This window comes from Cervus elaphus, chromosome 22 (assembly GCF_910594005.1).
Source record: "Cervus elaphus chromosome 22, mCerEla1.1, whole genome shotgun sequence".
NCBI lineage: Eukaryota > Metazoa > Chordata > Mammalia > Artiodactyla > Cervidae > Cervus > Cervus elaphus.
Window position 1 is genome coordinate 51297135 of NC_057836.1, and position 25409 is coordinate 51322543.

The 25409-nt window shown below is 39.1% G+C and overlaps 2 non-coding genes and 1 pseudogene across 2 annotated transcripts; 2 read left to right on the top strand and 1 right to left on the bottom strand.

Moving 5' to 3' along the window:
* Positions 1 to 67: 67 nt before the first annotated feature.
* LOC122680126 lies at positions 68 to 767 on the bottom strand (annotated as a pseudogene).
* Positions 768 to 1099: 332 nt separating this feature from the next.
* On the top strand, positions 1100 to 1171 carry TRNAA-UGC. Its single transcript has one exon. It is a non-coding gene; the product is annotated as a tRNA-Ala (tRNA).
* Positions 1172 to 24023: 22852 nt separating this feature from the next.
* On the top strand, positions 24024 to 24130 carry LOC122680965. Its single transcript, XR_006336872.1, has one exon. It is a non-coding gene; the product is annotated as a U6 spliceosomal RNA (small nuclear RNA).
* The last annotated feature ends 1279 nt before the right edge of the window (positions 24131 to 25409 follow it).

Genomic DNA, 25409 nt, shown 5'->3' on the forward strand with positions numbered 1-25409 from the left:
AATATCACAAATAAGTCAGAAAAACCATCTGGCATCTTGCTGTTTCTATAGCCAGACCACTCAGATCTTATTTGTCAGCTTGCTGGACTGTTCCTTTTCAGAAACATAGATCCCATTCAAAAATTTTCTGATATCCTTGCTTGTTTAAAATAATAATAATTTTTTTTTTACTGTGCTGGGTCTTAGTTGAGACATGGGGGTATCTAGTTCCATGACCAGAGATCAAACCCAGGCCCCCTGTATTGGGAGCAGGGATTCCTAGCCACTAGACCACCAGGGAAGTCCCTAATATCCTTGTTTTTACCTGTTATCATTTGCTGAATGCTTTGAAACAAGCTTAGTGTTGTTTCCTTCAAGAATCAACTCATCTTTCTGGGCTCGAGATACTGAACAAGCAACACCCTGTTTCATCTGAACCCCAAGGGGATGTATTTTTAACCTTCCCAAATTTGGATTTCAACATGAGAAACATTCTTGACATAGATGGAGAAGCGAGCACACACAGACCTCATCATGTAACAGAAGTCCAGTGTTACACACTTGATCATGTTCCGTACATGATTACAAATAGTGCAAACAGTCGCCAATTCTTTTCTATTTCCCCACCATCTATCAACCTGGAGCCCCTTCTTTTTCTTTCCAGGGAGACTGAGCTCTACATTGATGTGATTGAAGTCCCTCCACAGGGTGCCTTTAGGACTCTTCACAATAACTGTGCGTCCCTTCAAAGTAACATTGGCATTTTCTGGAATAGTCTGATTGCTGAGAATGGTTCATTCCCACAGTAGATGTAGCAAAGAAAGTTCAATCTTTTTAATTAATCTAACTATAGGCTTTGCTAACTCACTCAACAAATCTTAGTTCAAACATGTCTTGCCAAATTGCCCTCTGAAATGCTGTGTCACCATGCATTCTTTCTGATTGGTACTTACCACAGGTGCAGTTATATTTTCATGTATGGGTATTTGATCAATGTCAGCCTCCCCTCTGGAATAGCTTAGTCCAATAGAACTTTCTGTGATGATGCAAATATTCTGTATCAGCGCTGTCCAACTATCACATGTAGTTATTGAGCAAATAAAACACAACTAGAGCACTTGGGGATGTAGCTCAGTGGTAGAGCGCATGCTTTGCATGTATGAGGTCCTGGGTTCAATTCCCAGCATCTCCATTTGATTTCTCCCTGTTTAATGCTCAGAAAATATGACAAGTACAGATGTGAGTTTTAAATTTCATTTATTTTTAATTAATTTAAATGTAAATAGCCACATATGGCAGAGATTATTTATGTCCCCCACAGTCTTCCCAGCACTTAATTCAGTGCCCACACTTAGTAACTGCTCAATAAATATTTGTTGAATGATTTCCCTGGTGGTCCAGTGGCCAAAACTCAGTTCTCCCAGTGCAGGGGGCCCAGGGAACTACAGCCCACATGCTGCAACTAAAGATCCCATGTGCCCAACTAAGATCCAGTGCAGCCAAATAAATAAATACTTAAAAATAATTATTTGTTGAAAGATTCAATCTGTACAATAGGGATATGACTAGTTAACTTGTAGATTCAATCTTTTTCTAAGAGGAAAAGGGGAGGGGGGAGTCTGTACGTGACAGGGTCAGCTATCAAAGATTCTCAGTCCTCTTATAAAGGTGAATTTGACCTTCGAAAATTTGATCAACCCCAGAGGGTGGCTGGGATAGTAAATAAGAACATATGGGGTGATCTGGATAAAATAACACCTGCAATATGCCTAGGAAGTGTACCTGGAACATGTGGTGGTCCATCAACTTCACAGAGGGCAAGTGAATGAAGGTGTAGGAAAATTGAAGAAGACTTCACAAAGCAGGTGATATTTGAATCATACCTGGAGGAATAATAAAGGTGGTAGGAATCGGAGTGGGATGAAGCCCTGAGAGATTTTCAGTGCTTACCATGTACCAGGCATAGACTTGGGTTTTTATATGGCTAATTTAATCCTCACAATAATCTGACGAGTGAGATACAGACATTTTACAGACAACTGAAAAAACAGAGGCACAGAGACGAAAATCATCTTCCCCTGGTCACCTCGCTAATGAATGGCAGAGCTGAGGCTGATACCTAGCCCTTGGCTCTTACCATGATGCTCTTCTACCTCATGAACTGAATTTTTCTTGGCAGAGGGAATCACAAAGACACAGTAGTAGAAAAGAAATGGCGTGTTTTTGCATGAAATGCAGAAATGTAAGGGGAGATGAAACAAAAAATAAATGCTAGGGTCAGTCTGGGGTTCCCAAGGCAGTTCAGTATATGGCTCTGCCCCCTACATTCTCAGTTAATCCTCACAATAATCCAAGTATTACACCATATTACAAAATAAGAAACAGAAATTCCAGGAAGTTAAGAATCTTGTCAAAGGTCACAAAGCAGTTGTGCTGAAGTTGGGATATAAATCTAGGTGTGCCTACTTCTAAGTCTACTGTTTCTCTTACTATTCAGTAATGTATTGTGAGGTATGGGCTGAAAAAGAGGCAAAAGGAACATGCTCTAGGGACAAAAGAAAGGATGAATTTTCTGACAAGAATCAGGTCAGAATTCATCCATGAAAGATCTACCTTGAAAACTCTGAAATCCTGGTTGGGGGACCATAATCTCTGTGAAGCCTTCTCTGATCAAACACGGCATTAGTCACTCCATCTTTATTTCTTACGTCGCTACGTTAACGCTTTCTGTTTACGTGGCTGCCACTCTCAGAACTGTCGCTTACTGAGCACCTCTGTGGTGGGAGCTTCACATGTCATGTTCTCATTAATCATCTTAATAACCTTCTGGGAGATGTATCATCACCTCCATTTGCAGATGAGTAAACCAAGGATAAGTGAGTGGCCAAAGGTCTGATAGCTAGTCCAGGACACATGCCCCATGTTCTTCTCTCCCCACCACAGTCTTTTTCACTCGGGGGCTGGTTTTTGCACCCCTACTACCTGGCTCAGTGCCTTCCCCATAGCAGGCAGGCATTCACTCGAGGTTTGAATTCAACTGGTAGGATGGCAGGCTTTCAAATGTTAGTGAAGTAGAGAAAAGAGTCTAAGGTGTCCTGGGAAACCAGCTTTGGATGGTAGTGGGGGGAAGCCCTTATTTGGAGCATTTGCCAATTTCCATGGTATAAAAACCCCCACTTAGGCTGATTTCAAGCTACCGACCTGCTTGCAAAATTCCTGGATGTTTAACCGTGGTTCTCTTGACCTAGTAAGAACCAGTTCCAGCACACACCTGAATGTTCAAGGTCCTCAGGTACAAAGTACTTTCCCTCCTACAGCTCCTCTGCACAGCAGCTCTCTATATCCAGACTTCTTTCCAATCTCAGAAGGGTAGAGATTTAACAGTAAAGCTCACCTTTACCACAGCCCCATGACCTATTCTAATTCCAAATGGACCTGGGAACACAACATCCCTTAAACATCGCCTCCTTCTCTTGTATCCAGGACTATTTAATATTTAAGCACTTCCGCCTTCAAATGTGCCTCGGTCTCCTCTTCTGTGAATATCTGAGCTGGTCCCGTAGCCTCAGACAGCTTTCTACTGACAAGCAGTACAGAGCAATAGCTATGAGAGCCTCCTCTGACGCCACACAACCTGGCATTTCTGCTGACAAGTGGCATGCCCTTAGGAAGGTTCCATCACCTTTGTGTGCCTCAGTTTACTGATCTGTAAATGGTGATTTTTTTTAAAAAAAAGAACCAGTACCTGCAGTTTATGTCACAGTTGTGGAAATTAGATGAGTAAGTAGATGTAAAGGGCTCAGAATGTGGTGAAGTGAATGAAGTAAGTGAAGTAAAGTCGCTCAGTCGTGTCCGACTCTTTGCGACCCCATGGACTGTAGCCTGCCAGGCTTCTCTCATGGGATTTCCCAGGCAAAAGTACTGGAGTGGGTTGCCATTTCCTTCTCCACAGAATGTAGTATAGACATTCAATATTTGAGTTGTTTTTATCATCATTATGTCCTTTAGGCATGGCACAAATCTAGGAAGGCCTCAGTGCAAGGATTTTCCCACAGTAACTGTTTAAAATGTGTTACACTAAAATAAATAAATAAATAAAATGTGTTACACTAGACTCTGTATAAAACTTAATTCAAGGGGGTAACCTATCCATCATTCTTTTAATTAGCAGTATAAAGTTAAGCATGTCATTTTTCATAGTCATCCATTCTCATGGCTCAGAGCTTGTTCTTTCCCTGGTAGAAGAAAAACATAAGTTTCTCAACCAACTTAGTAAAAGAAATGAAAAGACATGAGGAACTTAAAAAAAAAATAGTAAAAATAGCACATGCATTTTGTATTACATGTACATACATGCATACTGTACAGACACTAGAACAAGCACAAACATTCCCTTCCTACACCCCATTTGTTTTAGGTCTTATGGTGTCCCATTTCAATTCTAGAGGAAAGAAAACATTTTTAACCTAGAAAACAACTGGCCAGCAGAACCTCAGGAGGAACAGGCTTTACTGAAGTCAAGTCTCAGATGTCTCATTTTTTTTTTTGGCTGCATAGCATGTGGGATCTTAGTTTCCCAATCAGGGTGTGAACCTCCCCCATTGTCCTGGCAGCACAGAGTCTGAATCAGTGCACCACCAGGGAAGTCCCTCATACGTTTCATCTTGTAAGACTAGAGATCAGTCACCCTCACCACCAGCCAAGGGCTCATGTGTTATTTAACAGTGGTAAACAGCTTTTAGATCTTACAGATCAAATAAGTACTATACACTTTATTATCATTATTAATCCCAAGACAGTTGATGACCAGCCATTGGTGGAGGTGTGTGGTCACCCATAAAGCAGACTTGAATCTTCCTGATTGGCAAATAATACTCCAGAGCCTGATTTGAATTAAAAGTGACCTACATCTCATTTATAACCTCAGATGTATTAAGACCAACTTTTCCATTCTAAGGATAGACCAAAGTATTTCTGAACTCTTTTATCTACAGGTTTACAATTGTCACCTAATCTTTCAATAATCTCAGCAACTCTCTTGAGGCTGTGTTGCAATAAAGGAAGCTAGATGACCTACTCATCTTGACAGGGTTCAACGTTAACCATTAAGTGAGTTTACTAGGCCTCTAGTTCAATGTTTGGTCATTGGCCTTTCTAAGAAGACGAAGTATTTTCCACTTGACCTCAGTATAGTGCCTCATGATTGAAGTAGGAGATTAATGTATGTTTTATATGGAAATTATTGTACTAATTCCTTCAGACAAACAACCTCAGCTTTTCCACAGGCAAAACCTAGATGTTACTAGTATCACTAACTAGATTCTTGATTTTTAGCTCCCCAAAATAACGATTTCATTTCCCCATCTTCTTTGAACAAATATATGAGTAAGTGACTATGTTACGGCCTATAGGATGTAAGCGAACTGTCAGGAGCAAGATTCAGAAATTGTTCTCAAATGGAAAGGACATGTCGTCCTTCAACTCTTCTTCCAACTGATGACTGGAGTTGGGGCACTCATCTCGGGACGTGAGATAGAAGACAAACACTCAGGTCTGTGGAACAAAAGACAGGAGGACTCGGTATTGTCTCCAACACGATAGAGTACCATCTAAGCCCTGGACGTGCTGCTTCTATCTAAACTTCTCTTAGGCGACAGAGAAATAGGCTTAGATATACTTTAAGCCACTGTTGTTTTAGGTCTGCTGTCACACGTGGCCAAACCTTATTCTAATCAAACTACTTTTGCATTATAGGAAACACATTGACATGGTAGGAATTTTTAAAATGAATAAAGCAAAGGAAGAAAACAAAATTATTCAAAATTTCACCGTCTGTATGTAATCAAGACCTAACTGTCACTTTACTTTGCAAACTTTCCCTGAGTGTCTCCACCTATCCTCACAGCCTCAAACCTCACCTGGCGATTAAACCTTCCCAAATCTCTATCTCCTCCTCATCTAGACTTACACACCCACGAGCCTATATACATCCACGTTGTACAATCACAATGTGTCCAAAACAAAAGTCATCATGTTCGCTAGTCTAAACTCCGTCCCCTTTCTCAGTGACCGACAACCACTGTCCCCTCTCTTCACAGCAGAGGTCAAGGCAGCTTGCCTGACTTCTCCCTGTCCTTCAGCCGACACTGAACTGTGATCATCTGTCTGCCATACTAAAAGGTTCCCCCAGAATAAATAAAATGTTCCCCTAAGGAAGAATCAGCACTTATTCACCTGTGTTACCTCAGTACCTAGAGCATGGCAAGATAGATGCACAAATATTAGAGTGATTATTCCCATTTTGTGCATTTCTTTCCAGTCTTTTCCTATACTTTTTGAAGCAAGATGTGACTATTCTATAAACACTACTTTAAACTCTATTTTTTCATTAATCATTATAGTACAGAAAATTTCCCCTTACTATTATTAAAAACTCTATATGAATCATTTTTAATGGCTGCATAATATTACATGAACTAGCAGCTACTACTAAGCACTGACTATGTGTCAGGAACAGTATGGGCATTTTACACACAACCTCACTACATCCTCACTTCATAGATGAAGAAACAAAAGCTCAGAGAAGCAGAGTCCTCTACTTGTGATGAGTGATGAGCCACAACAGACCATGAGCCCACGAAAGGCAGAACTTACATCTTTTATGTACAAGAGCAGGCCCTCCAACATTTGTTGAAAGAATTAAAAGAATCAACTATTAAAAACAAAAAAGAATCAACGATTTACAAGAATGTATATCTGGCAATTAAAAAGAGATTTACTTGCCTTATAAAAAGCTTAATCTATCCTTTTCATATCTCAGCACATTAAGAAGAGGACATTAATTAAACACCATGTTTAGATGCATTACAAACATCTTATTTAATTCTAACAACTCAGAGGAGTAACGCTGTGCCACCCACCATGATAGGAACCCAGGTTTGCATAACACAAAGATACATTTTCTACTTCCTACTTAAAGAGAAATTCTTTTTTATAAACTGTGTACATTGTTTTCTTAAATGGATAATCAGCTTCCCTACTTGCATTCATTCCAAGACAGAAATTTCCTTGAATAGAAGTTATATACGTATGCATTCTGATGTGAGTTCTATACAACCATCAGCCTCCATCCTCTTGGTCCATTTATATAAAAGCAGAGCACACATAAACAGCCCAATCAAAGCAGTGGTTATTTATGAAAATAGTGCTAATACAGGAGTAAAAACTTCCCTGGTGTGTGAGATGTGCATGAGTGTGTGTGTGTGTGCATGCGTGTGCATAGAAGTTAGTGGGAGAACCATGACCAATAAGAGCGTAAGCACAGGTTAGATCAGAGAGCAGCTCGGCAAGGCCTGGCCTTTGGAGACATTCCCTAGTGTCAAGCTCCAGCTCTATCACTTACTGTCTGTATGACGTTGAGCAAGTTCTCTAACGTCTTCGTGTCTTAACTCCTTAGCTGTGAAATGGAGATAACAGTAATATTTATCTCACAGAACAACAAGACTAAATTAGTTACCGCCTGAAGTGCTTACAGCAGTGGCCCATAGAAATTGCCACATAAGGGTTTCCTGAGAAACATCAGCAGACAATTCAGATAATATCATAAAACACATGGAGAATTTTTTGCCACATTAATAATCAAAGAAATACAGATCGAAATAAAGACATATTTATATCCCTCAAATTGGCAAAAGCTAATTTTTTGAAGGAAAAGTGACGTATTTATTACAGTGAATACTACTGCTCCCTCACCACCTATCTGTAACAACTTATCTCTAAGCACAACACTTTCAGCCTAGCTTTTCATTCAATTTTAAATCAAAACCAGTATTACAATTTCAGCATATCAGAGATATAAAGCCAATTTTCTTTACACATATACTACAGTTACAAGTCAATAGGAAAAGACCAATAATTCAATTAAATAAAAATGGCAAAGAATATGAAAGACTTACAAAAAAGGAACTACAAGATAGCTCACATACAAAAGAGATATTCAATATAATATCATTACTATGTTATTGCAACAAAAAAAGAATTTTAAAGAAACTATTAATATTATTTCTTAATACCAAGTACAGGGAAAACTCATTGAACTTATGGTTCAGTTCAGTTTAATTCAGTTCAGTCGCTCAGTCGTGTCCGACTCCTTGCAACCCCATGAACCGCAGCACACCAGGCCTCCCTGTCCATCACCAACTCCCAGAGTCCACCCAAACCCAGGTCCATTGAGTCGGTGATGCCATACAACCATCTCATCTTCTGTTGTCCCCTTCTCCTACTGCCCTCAATCTTTCCCAGCATCAGGGTCTTTTCAAATGAATCAGCTCTTCGCATCAGGTGGCCAAAGTATTGGAGTTTCAGCTTCAGTATCAGTCCTTCCAATGAATATTCAGGACTGATTTCCTTTAGGATGGATTGACTCAATTTCCTTGCAGTCCAAGTGACCCTCAAGAGTCTTCTCCAACACTACAGTTCAAAAGCATCAATTCTTTGGCGCTCAGCTTTCTTTATAGTCCAACTCTCATATCCATACATGACTACTGGAAAAACCATAGCCTTGACTAGACAGACCTTTGTTGGCAAAGTAATGTCTCTGCTTTTTAATATGCTGTCTAGGTTGGTCATAGCTTTTCTTCCAAGGAACAAGCATCTTTTAATTTCATGGCTGCAGTCACCATCTGCAGTGATTTTGGAGCCCGAAAAAATAAAGTCAGCCACTGTTTCCACTGTCTCCCCATCTATTTGCCATGAAGTGATGGGACCGGATGCCATGATCTTAGTTTCCTGAATGTTGAGCCTCAAGCCAACTTTTTCACTCTCCTCTTTCACTTTCATCAAGAGGCTCTTTAGTTCTTCTTCACTTTCTGCCATAAGGGTGGTGTCATCTGCATATCTGAGGTTATTGATATTTCTCCCGGCAATCTTGATTCCAGCTTGAGCTTCCCCCAGCCCAGCGTTTCTCATGATGTACTCTGTGTAGAAGTTAAATAAGCAAGGTGACAATATACAGCCTTGACATACTCCTTTTCCGATTTGGAAAAACTAGCCTGTTTTTCCATATCCAGTTCTAACTGTTGCCTCCTGACCTGCATACAGATTTCTCAAGAGGCAGGTCAGGTGGTCTGGTATTCCCATCTCTTGAAGAATTTTCCACAGTTTATTGTGATCCACACAGTCAAAGGCTTTGGCATAGTCAATAAAGCAGAACTAGATGTTTTTCTGGAACTCTCTTGCTTTTTTGATGATCCAGCGGATGTTGGCAATTTGATCTCAGGTTCCTCTGCCTTTTCTAAAACCAGCTTGAACATCTGGAAGTTCACGGTTCACATATTGCCGAAGCCTGGCTTGGAAAATTTTGAGCATTATTTCACTAGGGTGTGAGATGAGTGCAATTGTGTGGTAGTTTGAGCATTCTTTGGCATTGCCTTTCTCTGGGATTGGAATGAAAACAGACCTTTTCCAGTCATGTGGCCACTGTTGAGTTTTCCAAATTTGCTGGCATACTGAGTGCAACACTTTCACAGCATCATCTTCCAGGATTTGAAATAGCTAAACTGGAATTTCATCACCTCCACTAGCTTTGTTCATAGTGATGCTTCCTAAGGCCCACTTGAACTTGTGGAGTTACTAATTAATACACATTATTTAAAAAGCTCTAGAACTTTAGAAATGTTCATACTCTGACCCTGAAATTAATTACAATAATCTATCCTAAGAAAATAATTCTAAATATTCAGCAAAAATTTTATGTCTGAAGAAAAATATTTTCTAACCTCTTATTCCATAATAGCAAAAAAACTGGCAACAGAAAATGTCCAACCACAGTGGAATAGCTAAATAAAAATATTACATGGAGTATAACAATGGAGAAATTATTAAGAACTTGTAATAACATGCAAAATACTTTAATAACAAAACGGTACACAGGATACATAAGAGATACACAAAAAATGTTAATAGTGGTTATCTCTGGATATAACTATATGTAATTTTTGTATTTTATTATACTGCAGTCTCTTAAATTTTCTAAAATGAACATTTCTGCAGATAAAATTTAAGCCTCATTCATAAAAAACAAAACAACTTCCCATAGATCCCCACTTCCTGTATGATAAAGTCTCTTTACTTTCACACTTTAATCTCTCATCATTCTCTCCATCAGACCCTCCTTAGTATAGTCATTCTAAATGAACAAGTCGTGATGTTTTCTGACTTGTTTTTGTTTATGACCTTGAATTCCTTCCTATTTTTTTCTACCAGGAGAACACCTATCCAACACCCTATCACAGCTACTCTGTGATTCCACAGTCTTCAGAAAGGAGATAGAAACAAATGAGAAGAATGACCTTAAAGAACAACACTGTGGGACTTCCCTGGGTGGTCCAGTGGTTAAGAATCTGTCTGCCAGTGCAGGCGACAGGGGTTGGAGCCCCGATCTGGGAAGATCCCACGTGCCGAAGAGCAACTTTGCCAGTGGGCCACAACTGCTGAAGCCCGTGTGCTCTAGGGCCCAGGAGCTGCAACTACTGAGCCCAGCGCCCAGAACCTGTCCTCTCCAACAAGACAAGCCGCCGCAATGGTAGGCCTGCAAACCACAACAGAGGATGCCCCAATCACTGCAACCAGAGAAAACCTGCATGCAGCAATGAAGACCCAGTGCAGCCAAGAATAAACATAAATAAATAAATGGTAAAAAAAGATTACAAGAGACAAAGAAGGATGTTATAAATTTTTTAAAAAAAGAACAATACTGTGCCTCATTCTCTCCTCTCCTCCCAGGGCTTGGCACATAAACAGGTGCCCGAAACACATCTGCTGAACAAATAAGCATCAGGACCAAAGTGGTGAGACCTGAACTAGCCTGGGCACCTCTGCCTGTAAGGGGCTGGCTTTATTTTTGTTTGTTTTTGGCAGCATGTGGTATGTTAGTTCTTCAGCCAGGGATCAAACCCACACCACCTGCATTGGAAGCGTTGAGTCTTAACCACTGGACCACCAGGAAAGTCCCTGTAAGGGGCTTTTATTTGTTAAAGGCAAGCCATCTCTGAAGAAGTGCATGAGGAACCAGACAGGCCTAGGCTTGACATAGCAATGGTGAGCAAGCTACTAAAATGCTGAGCAGCTGCTTCCTCACTTGCAAAACAGAATTAAACCCAGCAGACTCACAAGGTCATTGTGAGGATTCAGTGAGAGAGATGTGAAACACTGGCATGAAAAGGGAATGCTAATTCATCAATACAACTCAAATGTTAGTTCCTCTCCCTTCTGCTAAAGGCATTAGAGCCATGCTTTCTGTAAGCAGCCTAGAGACAAGGGTGACGCATCTCAGAACCCCTGGGCTAGTAACATACAGCATCGAGATCCATACTTGTGGCAAACTGTCACTCATGTCCTCTCAGACTTTATGTCTGCTTTCTACATGGATAGCTAAAGAATGGCAGCAGCTGCCAGAGCAAATTAAGAGGATTACTTTGATGTTGTCTGCTACACAGATCAAAGTCACTGGGCAGACACCCGAGACCAAGATGTAAGACTTCGTCTATCAGTGAGCCCTGTGAGTGGCAGCTCCCACACAGGAAGAGCCAAGGTACGGCTGTCACGGTGGCAGCTTGCACAACCTCCGGTTACAACAGCATCTTCACATCTAGGAATACCTATCATGATATCCGTACTATGAACACCACGCACAAGGCAGGATGGGTGAGTCACGAAAGGTTCTGAGGAGGGAGGCAGAGGAAGTAGACGGGAGGGGTCAGGAATTACCAATGTGTTAACTAGCAAGTCAGCTGTCCTCTCTATCAATACTTTTCTGGGCTTTGCTTCCTCTTCATATGAAGGTGGTACCACTACCCACCTCGCAGATAGTACTCTGAGGATGAAACAGGAGAGCATGCATGAGCCTCTGGCACAGGGAGGGTGGTATTTGTGACCATTCCCACGGCCCACACACAGATGCCAATGCCGTGCCTGCCCATGCTGAGCGCCTCTCTCCAATACCAACCCTGATAGATCTGAGTTCACCTTGACAGTTGTTCTCAAGTAACACCCCTAATTCATCTAAAAAAAAGTGAAAGTGTTAGTCTCATGGTGGGTTCTTTTCAACACCAGAGACTGCAGCCCACCAGGCTCCTCTGTCCATGGGATTTCCCAGGCAAGAATACTGGAGAGGGTTGCCATTCCCTTCTCCAGGGGATCCTCCCTGCCAGCACAGCCTCCGTTCTTGATTGTCTTTGAGAGCTTATAGTACTGCAAACACCAGAACTCACTCTATTACCAATCCAGTTAGACAGTACACAGCACTGGCTGCCACAGGCCCTCAATTCTAAAGGAAGATTAAGGGCGTCTTCTGGGGAAAATAAAAATAAGTAAATTTCATAAGAACAGATAACACACCTGCCTGGTTCCCTACTGTATTCCCAGCGCTTAGTATAGAGTCTGGCATGGCAAGCATTCAGGAAACATGCTGGATGAATAAATGCACCCATCTGATTCTATACCAAATACCCCGACTACCAACTGGCCCTCGAATTATTTGAGAATCTACTCTTAATTCAGGCACTCAGGGGTTCGGGAGCCAAGACCAGTGTGAAAGGCATGCCTATGGTTCTTCGTGGGGTCAAGCAGAAACAGATAAGAAGCTATATCTTTTGAAACCAGCACTTAAGAGATCACATCAGCAATTTCAGCTCCATAATCACAAGCTTCTCGAAGACATGAACGAGATCACATAACTCTCCCATGTGACTGGTTCTGAGCCCACCCCTTCCCAACATGTTGGACCGTGTTCCTCCTATGCTGCAGACAAGTAAGTCTCACAGAATCCAGATTGACTGACTGGATTAACACTCACACTTCCTCCTTGCCTTGGAACACACGACCTTAAACTCTGGGCGTCAATACCCCTTTACTTTCTTAAATAATTGTTGAGGATCCCAAAGAATTTTTGTTTATATAGGTTACATTTATCAATATCTACTCAATTTAGAAATTAAAACATTTAAAAAATATTTATTCTCTTAAAATTAATAATAATAAACCCATTACATCTTAACATATTTTAATTTAAAATAACTATATTTTCTTAAATATAATGAGAAGATTGGCATTATTTTACATTTTCTGCTATTTTTTTGAGTGTCTGGTTTAAAAAAAGATGATTCTCATATCTGCTTCTTCATTCACTATATTGTGATATCTGTTGTTTTGGAAGAAGTGTATGAAGAAAATTCAACCTCACAAAGACAAGTAGTTGGAAACATGAGAAATATTTAATATATATTTTTTTAGATAATTGTGGATATTCTTTTTTGATACTACACCAAAACTCAACGAATGGTGACTGATTAAAGGTTAGATGCGAGGTGGAATCAGAAACTGTGTGGATGATGTCTTTATGCTCTATCACATTTAAACCCATTGGTCTTACACTTTGAAAGGCTCTGTTACCCATGAGTGACTTTGTAAGGTCATATATTGATCATTAAGAAAATATTCATTCACTAAGTTACACAAATCTTCCAGATGTTGGCATATTTCAACACAGAATATTTTTTTTTAATAATTATATTCATAAATAGTACCACTAACCTCATCAAGAAAGTCTTTTTTAAAACTTTTTCTTTTGTCTTGGGGTATAGCCAATCAATGATGTCATAGTTGCAGGTGAACTTCAAAGTTTCAGCCACACATACACATGTATTCATTCTCCCCCAGACTTTCCTCTCATCCAGGCTGCCACATAACATTGAGCAGAGTTCCCTGTTACACTTTTTTTTTTTTTTTGGCCAAGCTGCATGCAGTATCTTAGTTCCCTGACCAGGCATAGAGTCCCTGAAGTGGATGTGTACGGTCTTAACCACTGGACCACCAGTAAGTCCCAGAAAAATCTTTAAGTATTAAAAAGCTACTGAGTTCATATGGCAGATACAACTTCCCAAATTCTAATATTCATGTGAAAGCTCAGTTTTACCATTGGCAACAAACACTGTCAATTGTTATCCTTGAAGAGACAGACTCATTTTATTCATTTTGGGGCCAATGTCTGCCAAGTACTCAAGTTTGATAACCATAGTTTGACTGTCAGCTATTTTTTCAAGTATATATTGTGTTCCATGAAAAAAGCTGCTAGTTCAGTTTGTAACTCAAACTATTAATTGCATAAGTGTCTTCTCCTTGAGAAAATCATCATACTTCATGTAGCAGAATACTTTATGCATACTTTCCCCATCACACAGAATATTAAAAAGATCTATTCTCAAAGGGTTGAGATTTAATAAAGTTAATAATGCTTATGACTCCATCAAGGCTAGTCTTAAGTAAAATTGACATTTCTCTCACTGTGTGTGTGGTAGTGGTGAAGAATATGATATAAACTAGTACAGTTTGATATCCCTAGTTTGATTCATGCTAAACCATCAGCAGTTTTACCCACTATTGCTTTGCACTATCAATGAAAATGTCAAAACATAAAAATGGTAAATAACATCTCAACATTACTATGAAAAAAGTTTTGACCTTGAGGACCACCAGAGTTCACAGGCACCAACAGAGGTCTGCAGACCACATTTTAAGAATTGCTGACTTTACAAATTCTGATTAGTCCCTGCAAGCTGCCCAGACTGTGAAAAAGAGGACAATAGCTTCTTAATTTGTGACAAATCAACAAGTGAGGACACAGAGGACCATCCAGTAAGAGGTTCCCATTCTTAAATTACAGTTTCAACATATCCCAATTCACATACTTCAGATTTTCTCAGACAGGACTTTAGCAAGGGGTGAGTGGGAACTCCCAGCAGGGATCTACAGATCTATTGCCACTTATACAACAAAAGAAAAGAGCTTCTGTCTGATTAGTGGCTCCAGAATTAAAATTCCAAAGTAGTTGAAGCTTGCCTTAACTGATCCCCATCCACCTTTTGGCACGCTCGCCAATCTCCCTGCCTTCCAACTCCTGCCCCCTAACCACTTGGTACATCCAACCTGCCCATCTACTTTCAGTGTTACCTCCCTTCTTTTCCCATCCTTAATTAATGTGTTCATTTGCTTTATCTTGTTACTGTAATTACTTTTTTTCTAATTCACACCAAGCTGCAAGTGACTTAACTTTCCCAGAAAACTTTTATTTTTAAAAGGCTACTTTGGGGGCTTCCCTGGTGGTCCAGTGGCTAAGAATGCAGGGGACACAGGCTTGGATCTCTGAGCAGAGAAAATCCCACACACCTTGAAGCAAGTGAGCCAGTGCCCCACAACTACTGAGCCCGTACATCAGAGCCACGAGCCCCGACTGCTGAAGCCCCGTGCCTACAGCCCCTGCTCCGCAACAAGAGAAACCACTGCAGTGGGAAGGAAACCTGCGCACCACAACAAAGAGTAGCCCCCGCTAGCCTCAACCAGAGGAGGCACGCATACATCACTGAAGGCCCAGCATAGAAATAAAGAAATTAAAAAAAAAAAAAAAAAAAAGGCTACTTTTTGGCCCAAATGAAATTTTAATTACTGAGATTTCCTTTCATATACTATGGAGTGTTTAGGGGCAAGAGTCTTCCCTGATGGAGGAACAGAAAGGTCATGCCAGGAGAGACAGACAACATGGTATTACGGAAAGAACACAGACTTTGGAATTACACAGACCTGTGTCCAAGTTACAGATCTACTTTTATGATCTGGGGGGAAGTTACTTGACCTCTCTGGGACTCAATTTCCTCATGTGTGAAATGTAACGTAATAACTTCCTTGCAGAGTTCCTGTATTAGTGACTTTGTGTATACAACCACACAGTCTCTGTGAGACAGTAGGCACTCAGTAAGTGGCCTATTATCTGGTTCTGTGTCAGGGAATTTTCGTCTTTAGAAGCATCAGGTAATAGTGTTCTGCCCCACCACTACCTCCTGACCCTAGAAATGAGCTCTCTGTCCTAATTACCATGTCTCTCTCTAGCTGAGTCCCTTCTCTGCCATTTTATTCCTTTGGAGACTGGCCTGAGACTATAAATACCTAGGACTGCTTCCCGAAGCTACTAGGAATGAAGGTTACCTACCTACACTTCCTGACCTGGAGGGATCCCCTTTTTACAACAGAAATGGTGATGCTATGCAGTTGATCAGATTCTTCATAATGCTTGACTGCTGAGTCTTTGGGATTTTCTGACCCATAAACAAAAAACTGAGCACCATGGTCCTGGGAAGAGGCTACTTCACTCTACCTTTCTTTCCTTGGGATTTCTAGCCATATGCAACTATTTTCCAACGGCCCCTTTCATGGATCTTTATCACTACTGGTCTTTACATGTCCTTACCACAGTTTCTGAATACATCTCAATTTATATTTAGTTAAAAATATTATTTGGTATGACTTTCCAGGAAGGAGGCAAATTTGCAAAAATAATAAAGTTACCATAAAACTAGCATATACTGTACTTGTAACTAGACTCAAGGTTAGTAGAAATAATGATTCCAACAATAGGAAACTCAGAGTAATACCTAAACTATAATAAACTAAAGGTAAATAGGATTGGTCCTAGTGGAAAGCCCTGTCTAAATGGAACTAAAAGGTAAGAGGAATCAACTGGTAAGAGATTACTGAACAACAAAAACTTCAAGGAAGAAAAATAAAAGCCAGATGCAATAGATTAAATGAAATGTACAGTCAGCAGATATAATTTACATATTAAACAGAATCTTACCTACCTGACCAAGTTCAAGCAAAAAAATAAGGAGTAGATATAGATTTAAATAACTTCTTTACCTGGAAGAAGTTGAAAAACAAGAGGGGAAATGTTAAAAAAAAAAAGTTATAGCCAACAGTAGAGTCTCTTACCCTCTCTGTTACTTTCCTCCTCAAGCAGCCTTCTCCTTTGAACACTTTTTAGTCTTTTTTATGTACCCAACAAGATTCTCCCTGTTGACAGTGAGATATTTAATAAGAGTATTTGAAGTCTGTTCATTCTATTCTGTCCTCAGTGATTCACCTGTGTGCCTTCATAAAACATATTCTATATATTTAGTGACTCAGTCTATTCCACAATAAAATGGGCTTAGTACTAACCATGTTTAAAAAGGCACTGGAATACTTAAAGTTTCCAAAACATTATGTGCAAACCTGAGGAAACAACACATCCTACTATGGTCAAAGTATTATTTATTTTTTGGTCAAGTAACTTTTAACCAGCAAATCTGTTACAAAAGTCATATGAGCAAGATTACATAAATTACAATGGTAAAAACTTAAAATTTTACATGAAGAATAAGAGTTACATGTGCCAAATTTATAATGCTAAATAACTTTGGGGGGCATTTTATTAGTTATTTAATTCTTTAAATAGTGCTATAAAATTGGTGTCACTGTTGCAGTTTTACAGATAAAAATTGTGAGCGCTTGTCCAAGCCATGTTCACTGAGTCTGGAGTCAAGTTCAGAGCTTGTTGTTTCCAAGGTGCTTACATTTCACTAAGATTTAAAATTACCGCTAAATAACTTTGAAATTACTGAATAAAAGAGAGTTTAAAATTACATTTACATACAAGTTACAAATAGCCTGTTATTAATACTTCAGACAAGTGCAGAACCACATTCCTCCAGCGCATGCAGTAAAATGAAAAAGGCCGGCACTTACGCCTGGAGTTCACAGAAATCGTCAAAGAGGAGAACATCTTAAATTAGAGATGCTTCCGGCTGCTGGAACACCCAGAGCAGGAAGCGCGTGGTCCGTCCGAGGCTGGCTTCAGTGCACGTGTACATTCGGGCGGACTGAGAATGACTAAGCAAAACCCTGCCTCTGCCTCGGCAGGTGCGGGGTCCTGGTGGGAGCTGCAAAGGGCGCTTCTGGGAGTCTGAACCCTTTCCTGAAACTGATGGGGGATGAAGGGTGAAGAGGCAAGGGCATTCACATGAACCACAGGTGAAGACTGCAGCTGAGAGGCTCTTATGGTCCAGGTAAGGCAATGCAAGGGTTTGGAGAAGAGGGCTTGTTTTTTAGATACTATCTGTCAGTCTCCATTTTTGCCCATTTTTTCCAATATAGAAAAATAAACTGACCTATTAAAAAAGAGAGAGAATGTCTTCTTGTCCCATTCTCACTTAACTACTAAAATAGTAGGCTTTCTGTTATACATTTAAAGATGTCTATTTAAAATGAATTATAAATGAATTAAATGAATTACATTTAAAGATGTCTATCACTTCTATAGGACCAAATACAGCATTTTGATAAAAATGAGAGAATGAGTTCATTCACACAACCTCAGTGGCCTTTCTCTTACACTTCTCTGGACAGCACCTGTGCCCCAGTCTGAATCCAGCTTCTCTGGCAGCATACATTTAAAAAGACAAAAATCCTTTCAAAGAATGATGGGGTGTATAAAGAGGGACTTAAAGGAAAGGGCAAGGAAAGCTATAGCTGGAAGACTGCCTGGACAAAAGTTAATTCATACTCTAATGCTCATTTTCTAAGACTAAAAATAAAAAGTTTATCACATAAAAGTACAGACTCTTAAGACTTCCTTATCTGCTTAGTTTTAGAAGTAAACCATTTACAGTTTGTTACAAAAACAACAACAAAAAGTTTTCCAGATTTAGAAAGCAAGTTCTAAAAGTAAATTATCAAAATTCTAAAATTATCAAAACATGATATGCGAAATTATAGAATACACACTCTCTAAATTTCAGAGTACACATGACCCCACTTCAAGAAACTATTTTGGGACTTCCCTGGTGGCACAGTGGATAAGAATCCACCTGCTAATGCAGGGACACAAGTTCAATCCCTGATCCAGGAAAATTCCACATGCCACAGAGCAACTAAGCCTGTGCCCCACAACTATTGAGCCCAAGCTCTAGGGCCCCATAAGCCGAAACTACTGAGCCTGTATGCCCCAACTACTGAAGCCCGCGTACCTAAAGCCTATGGTCTGCAACAAGAGAAACCACCATAATGAGAAGCCCTTGTATTGCAATGAAGAGTAGCCCCCACTTGCCCCAACTAGAGAAAGCCTGTGCATAGAAAAGAAGACTCAGGGCAACCAAAAATAAAGAAATTTTTTTAAAAAGAAACTATTTTGTAGGTTATTTTAACTCTGATTAAACTTAAGCATTGTTCCTCAGTATAAGATTAAAGATTTGTATTGAATATAAGAAGTGCCAGATTCTAGGGTATTCTTATTAATAAAAGTAGAAAATGATAAAATTTTGTCTGTAAAATAACCACATGGGAAAATGGCAGTGGATCTAGACATCAAGCAGTGGATAAATTATAATGAAACATCATTTGCTAATTCCAACTGCATACTTCTGACTCCCCACTGAAACAAAAATTATATTTTCTAAAAAGGTTGGGGGGGGCAGTGTATCTATAAAACCCACACTTCACAGCAGGATTACAGTAAAGATGTGTTATACAACAAGCAGGAAGTGAACTTCTATATAACTTTATGTAGAATTTAATTTCCTTGTGGGTATTTCCCCATTTGAATTAATGCAAATTATATTACTCATCCTAGAGAGAAATATGAATCAATCAGGCCAAGTACAAATATAAAAATGAAGTTTCTCCACTCTGACTCACTCACATCACAACTGTCAAATGAGATGATAAAAATAAAAACTGAAGAAAATAACCTGGGGAAATACTATTCCAAGGCAAACGTTTTTAAAATAAATGTGAACAGCCAAGTATATAAGTTGTACCCCCCTCAGAAGAAAGTCACTGTTTTTACCAGGAGAGGTACACAACCATCATTCACGGCCAAAGATGTTGAAAATTAATTTCCATATTAATTGGCGTGAATATGAAAACAGTTTATATATTATATATATTCTAAAAAGCTAAGGAACTGGTATTTGTCAAGGTAAAACCAGAAGGTATTTGTCCAGAAGGCCTGGTATACTCAGAAATTATTCAGATAATGACACTAATAAGTATTTGCACACTTATTAAAATGTATAATTTTATTTAGGGCTTCCTAATAAAAACATACTTGGTAGGTTTCCAAGTACTTTTACATAGACTTGAAATTATCCGGGCCTCATAATGAAGCTGTGTATTTTACGGGCAGAGTAGATAAGCTGGCACCGCCATCATCACCCTGTTGTCGAGGAAACTGAGATTTACAGAAAGAGAACTGAGGTGTTTTTCATCCAGCTGTTGCTTCTGCTGTACCAGCATGAGGATGGAGCTATGAAGGGACAGGCTAGATTAGAATAAGAAACCAGTTTTTAATAGGGTCAATTGTGCTTGGAATAGAGACGGATATTTGTTGACGGCCATCTTCCTAAGATTCAGAATTGACCAAAGGAAGGTCACCATCCCAGGTCTTAAGTCTTGACAGGAAAACAGGAAGAGCAAATAGTTTCTCTGGTGGCTCAGAAGGTAAAGAATCTGCCTGCATTTGCAGGATACCCAGGTTTGATTCCTGGGTTGGGACAATCCTCTGAAGAAGGCAATGACTACCCACAGTATTCTCGCCTGGAGAATCCCGTGGACAGAGGGGCCTGGTGGACTACAGTCCATGGGGTCGAAAAGAGTGAGCAACTGAGCAACTAACACTCTCTTATTTAACCAGCACTTAAATAGCATTTACCATGTGTCAGGCACGTTCTATGGCTTTTACAAATATTTATTAATTTAATCCTCACAACGAACTTCTGAGATAGTACTATTATTATCCATATTTTACAGATGAGGAAACTGAAGCACAATAGGTAAATAACTTATCCAAGGTCACATGGCTAATAGGATATAGAACCAAGATCCAAACTCTGACTTCAGAGTTCAGGCTCTTAACCATTATTTGGTAACACAAAAGGTTAGACAACCCCGTCACCTCATAACTAAAGTCATCTCGATCATCAACTAGTCTCAGCTCTTCATTTTAAAGGTTAAACAAGGGAGAAGAATCTCAAAAGATCACCAGAGCTTGATAACTGAGCCTCCAGAGGGCAGGAATCTTACAACAGATTTCTAAGACCCGGTCATTTTTAAAATTCTCTACCATTTACTGCTTATATTAATCATTTAGAATGCATTAATAGCATGGGTTATCTTAGATCATCTTTCTTTCTAAGCCTATGTTCTGCCTTCTCAGTTTGAATAACCCCCTAGGAATGGGACCTATGCCTCCTACCTCTGGGCAACCCTACTCCCGATATATGTCCCACACAAAGGGCATCAGATGGCATCAGTAGGGATGAAGCCTCAGGTGACAATGAAGCAGACTAAGGTGAAGAACAAAGATGAAAGGTTCTGCCTGCTTTAAATGTGTCCACTGCTTGCCCTCCTTCCCTTTGTTTTTATTTGGAAAAAGAGAACACACACACAATCAAAGAAGCCTGTCTCTACATAAGGCTTCCAGAATAAAAAGACTTCTGAATTCAATCTCTCTGAGAAGTGGAAAATAAGTCAAGAGATAGATAAGCTGAGGGAAAACTGAACTTAATAAATTACCTGCACAGATGGCAAGTTACCTTTACTTAAGAGCCCACTGTATCTAATCTCAGAGCTACCCTGAGTATAATTTAAAGCTAAACTTCAGAGATATTTAAATGCCCTCAACCTTCCTGTTAAGCACCTGACCAAGTCTGTCTTTAAATTCTCAACTTCAATCTGTGGTTAAATTGAGGAGGATTAAACCAATCCTCCCCACGGTTGTGATCACTGACCTTTTCTAATAATCTAAGATCATGAACCAAATAGGAAACACAGTTCATTCTTTGTCCATAAAAAACCAGAGCATAAGGAGATATTTATCCAAATTAGGAGTACCTTAAATAACAATTCCATAGGAAATATTCCCTATTGACATGCCTAAAAGGGCAGCAAATTATCCAGTTTGGTTAACTCCCTCACCTTATCTTCCCTGACCTTGACTACCTGACAACACCTAGGATTTTGCAAGAGCTAAGAAAAAGATTACTGAAGCAGTATTTTGTTCTCAAATCAACATTCTCCAAGTACTCTGAAGCAAGTTACACCTACACATACCCGCTTCCTAAGGTGAAATCCAATTTTTACACCTGAGCTCAAATGTCTGTTGAATTTCTCTTATTCAACAACCTGTCACCACCCTCTGAGGTTAACGTCTTACCTCAGTCTAGCACCTGCACGTGGACCTGCTGAAGATTACCACAGGGTGGCTGTGGATACAGACCTGTGCCTGGGCTCTGGGATCCTCGAGGGCCGTGCTGGAGGACCCTGGGGGGGCCACTCACCACGACGGCTGAGCTTTTTGGCAAGATTTGACTAGAGAGATGATCCTTAGCTACAAGTAATAGAAGCAAAGATGGTAATTATCGGAAAGAAAAACACGATGATGCAGCTTCTAATATTAGGTTTACTCTACAAGCCTTACAATTTTAGCCCCAGGAGCCAAAATAAGGACTCTAAGGAAGGACTCTACCACGGATTACATCTTCAGTTCTGTCATCTGACTGGAGACTTCCGTCAGTTCATTCGATATTCCCCACTCATCTCACCATACTCAGAGTGAGTTCTCAGGGGATCCTGACAAATGATAGCAAGAGCCTGAACCATCCCTGGAAGGTAGAAGAGTTAGTAAGAGGCTCTGGACACTGAGGGCCACATGTACCCGACCCTCACTCCCGCTTGTGTTTGGCACGCAGAGGCCCCACATCAGACATTATGTCCCCTTCTCACACAACTTGCCCGGGGACACAGGCACAGCCAGCTCAAACCAAGCCTTCCTGCTTTCCCTCCAGCTACGTATTGGATAAGCAGACACAGGATCTTTAGGACACAGAAGCAGCCAATTTAAAAAAAAAAAACAACTTTTTTTCAGCATCTCTGTTTCCTCCCCAGACTTTGCTGGGGCCCAATCTGGCACCATAACCAACATGATCCAGCTGAATGGTATGTGATCCCCACACAACAGCTCTGTCATCCCGTGCGGCATCACCAGCCAAAACCACTGAGAGATTGCTACCTCCAGCTTGTAAATGTCTAAATGAGCCGTCTTCTCCAGGGCTCACACACAGACCAAACTCAACCCTACCCTTACTATGAATACTTGCTCTGCGAATTACTTCTTCTAATTTCTGCTTGTCTGAGACCTAACTGTTCTCCAATCTCTTCATCATCTTCATAGTTCATATTCATGTTTACTAGAGAGGGAGTGAATATCTAGATGCATCATCTCATTTAGTGTTTACAAGGATACCATTAGGCAGACTCTGCTATCTCATCACCCCTACTTTGCAAATAAGGAAACATTCAGAGGTGGAGCAACCTTCCCAAGGTTGCACAGCTTACAGTAAGTGATGGAGTTAAAATTCAAATCAGGGCTATAGTTCTCTAGAATTATACTTCAGCAAAATTATAATTAAGCTCTGGTTTTCATCTTGTCTTTTCCATTTTGCTTATTTTAGAAGGCAAAGTGGATACAAGGATTCTTAGTGGTAAAATCTCATAGAAAGAATCACAGGATATGAGCATGGGAAAGACATTTGGGGCCACTAAGCTAACTGATTCATTCTACTGATAAAGAAACTGAGGTACAGACAGGTAATTAATCAGCGTTGGAGTCAGGCCTACCACACACACTTCCTATCCCATTATGCCTTACTGCCTCTCTTGACTTCATGGGATGACTGATTCTAAAAGAAGGTGACAATTCCTTACATAACATCTATGCCAAAGGCCCCACCCTCCTATTAAGCTCAGATATTTGTCAATACACAGAACACAGTACTAAGTGCCATGGAAAGGAAAGGAATATCTTCCATAATCAAAAAAGCTGCAGTCTTACTGGGGAAAGACTATTCACCACAAATAAAAATAAAACAAACAGATAGATAGGTAAATAAATAAATATCAAGAGACTGCCCAAATAAACATAATCATCAGAATTTTTCCTTAAATTCCACTTCTAACAAAGGCAAATACAATTTATTCATTTTATCATTTATTTTCAAAATTTCCCTGTCAATTTTGAAATAAAATTTGAAGCAGCACTGAAAGAAATATATTAAGTAAATGTTGCAAGAACTACACAGAACCAGGTGTTCAGAAAAACCCACATAAAATAATGTTTCTTCCTGCTTGTTTCGGCAGCACATATACTAAAATTGGAATGATACAGAGAAGATTAGCATGGCCCCTGTGCAAGGATGACATGCAAATTCATGAAGCGTTCCATATATTGAAGAAATAAAAAAAAATTAATAGTGTTTCTTCTATTTTGCCCCAATTCTTCTGCCTGAGATCAATTCATAATATTTTGATCCATCACGTATCTACTATCCACATACAAAAACTCTAAAGTGTAATAAAAAAAAAAACTCCATACTTAAACATCTATAAGAATTATTTACATCAGTAAAAGAGATTGGATAGCCCAGAAACAGACAAATATGGAATAATTTATAATAAAATATATCACAAGACAACAAAGGAAGAATGTATTTTTTATATAGTATAGCAATGATGACTTGATAATTTAGAAAAAAGCTTTTTCCCTTATCTCTTACTATATGACAAAGCATGTTAGATGGAACTTTACCAGATCTCTGAGGCAATAACTTCCTAAGCTTAGAAGTAAATACAAACAAAAAGAGCAACAGATTATACTGCAAAATAATAGTAATAATAGTAGGGTTTTTAAGGCAAAAGAGTAGCTTAGAGAAAATATTTACATTTAAAACAAAGCAAAATAAAAAAACAACCAGCAAATTGGTGAGAAAACAGCACTACCATAATGATACAATGAATAAAGAACAGAAATTCTTTAATTTATTAGAAATAAAAGAGCAAACCTAGAATAAAAAGTGTCTATTGATTTTATTTTATTTCATAATCATAAATTCAAATTCAAACAATGAAGAATCATTTCTTACATATTAAAAATGGAAATTCCCACTGGGGGTAATTGTGCACTGAGAACAGTCCATGGAATATGAGGGGGTATGTAAATAAACTATTTACATATATATAATTTAAACATATATTTTTTAATATATTTTATTTTGTATTTTATTTTATATTATACATATAATTTCTATTTTATATTTATTATATTTATATAATTATATTGTGTTTATATAATTTTTAATATATAAAATTTATATAATTTATATTTTATATTTATTATAGATATTTATGTATATAAATATATATATTTCTATATAATTTATATTTTATATATTTTTATTTAATATAAACTATTATATTTTATATATATTTTTTAACCCAGCATTCTCACCTGGGTTATTATCTTAAAAGAAATCTAAAATAATGAAAATATTACACTGTATTCACAAAAATGATCCCACTTACTAGTCTCATAAAAGCTTTCTGTAGATTTTATTAATATAACTAGCATCACCTCGTAAATGGAAAACTTCCCTTTTCAGTACAAGTTCCATAAATGCAGGAGTAATCATGATCAGTTCAGTTCAGTCACTCAGTGTGTCCAACTCTTTGCG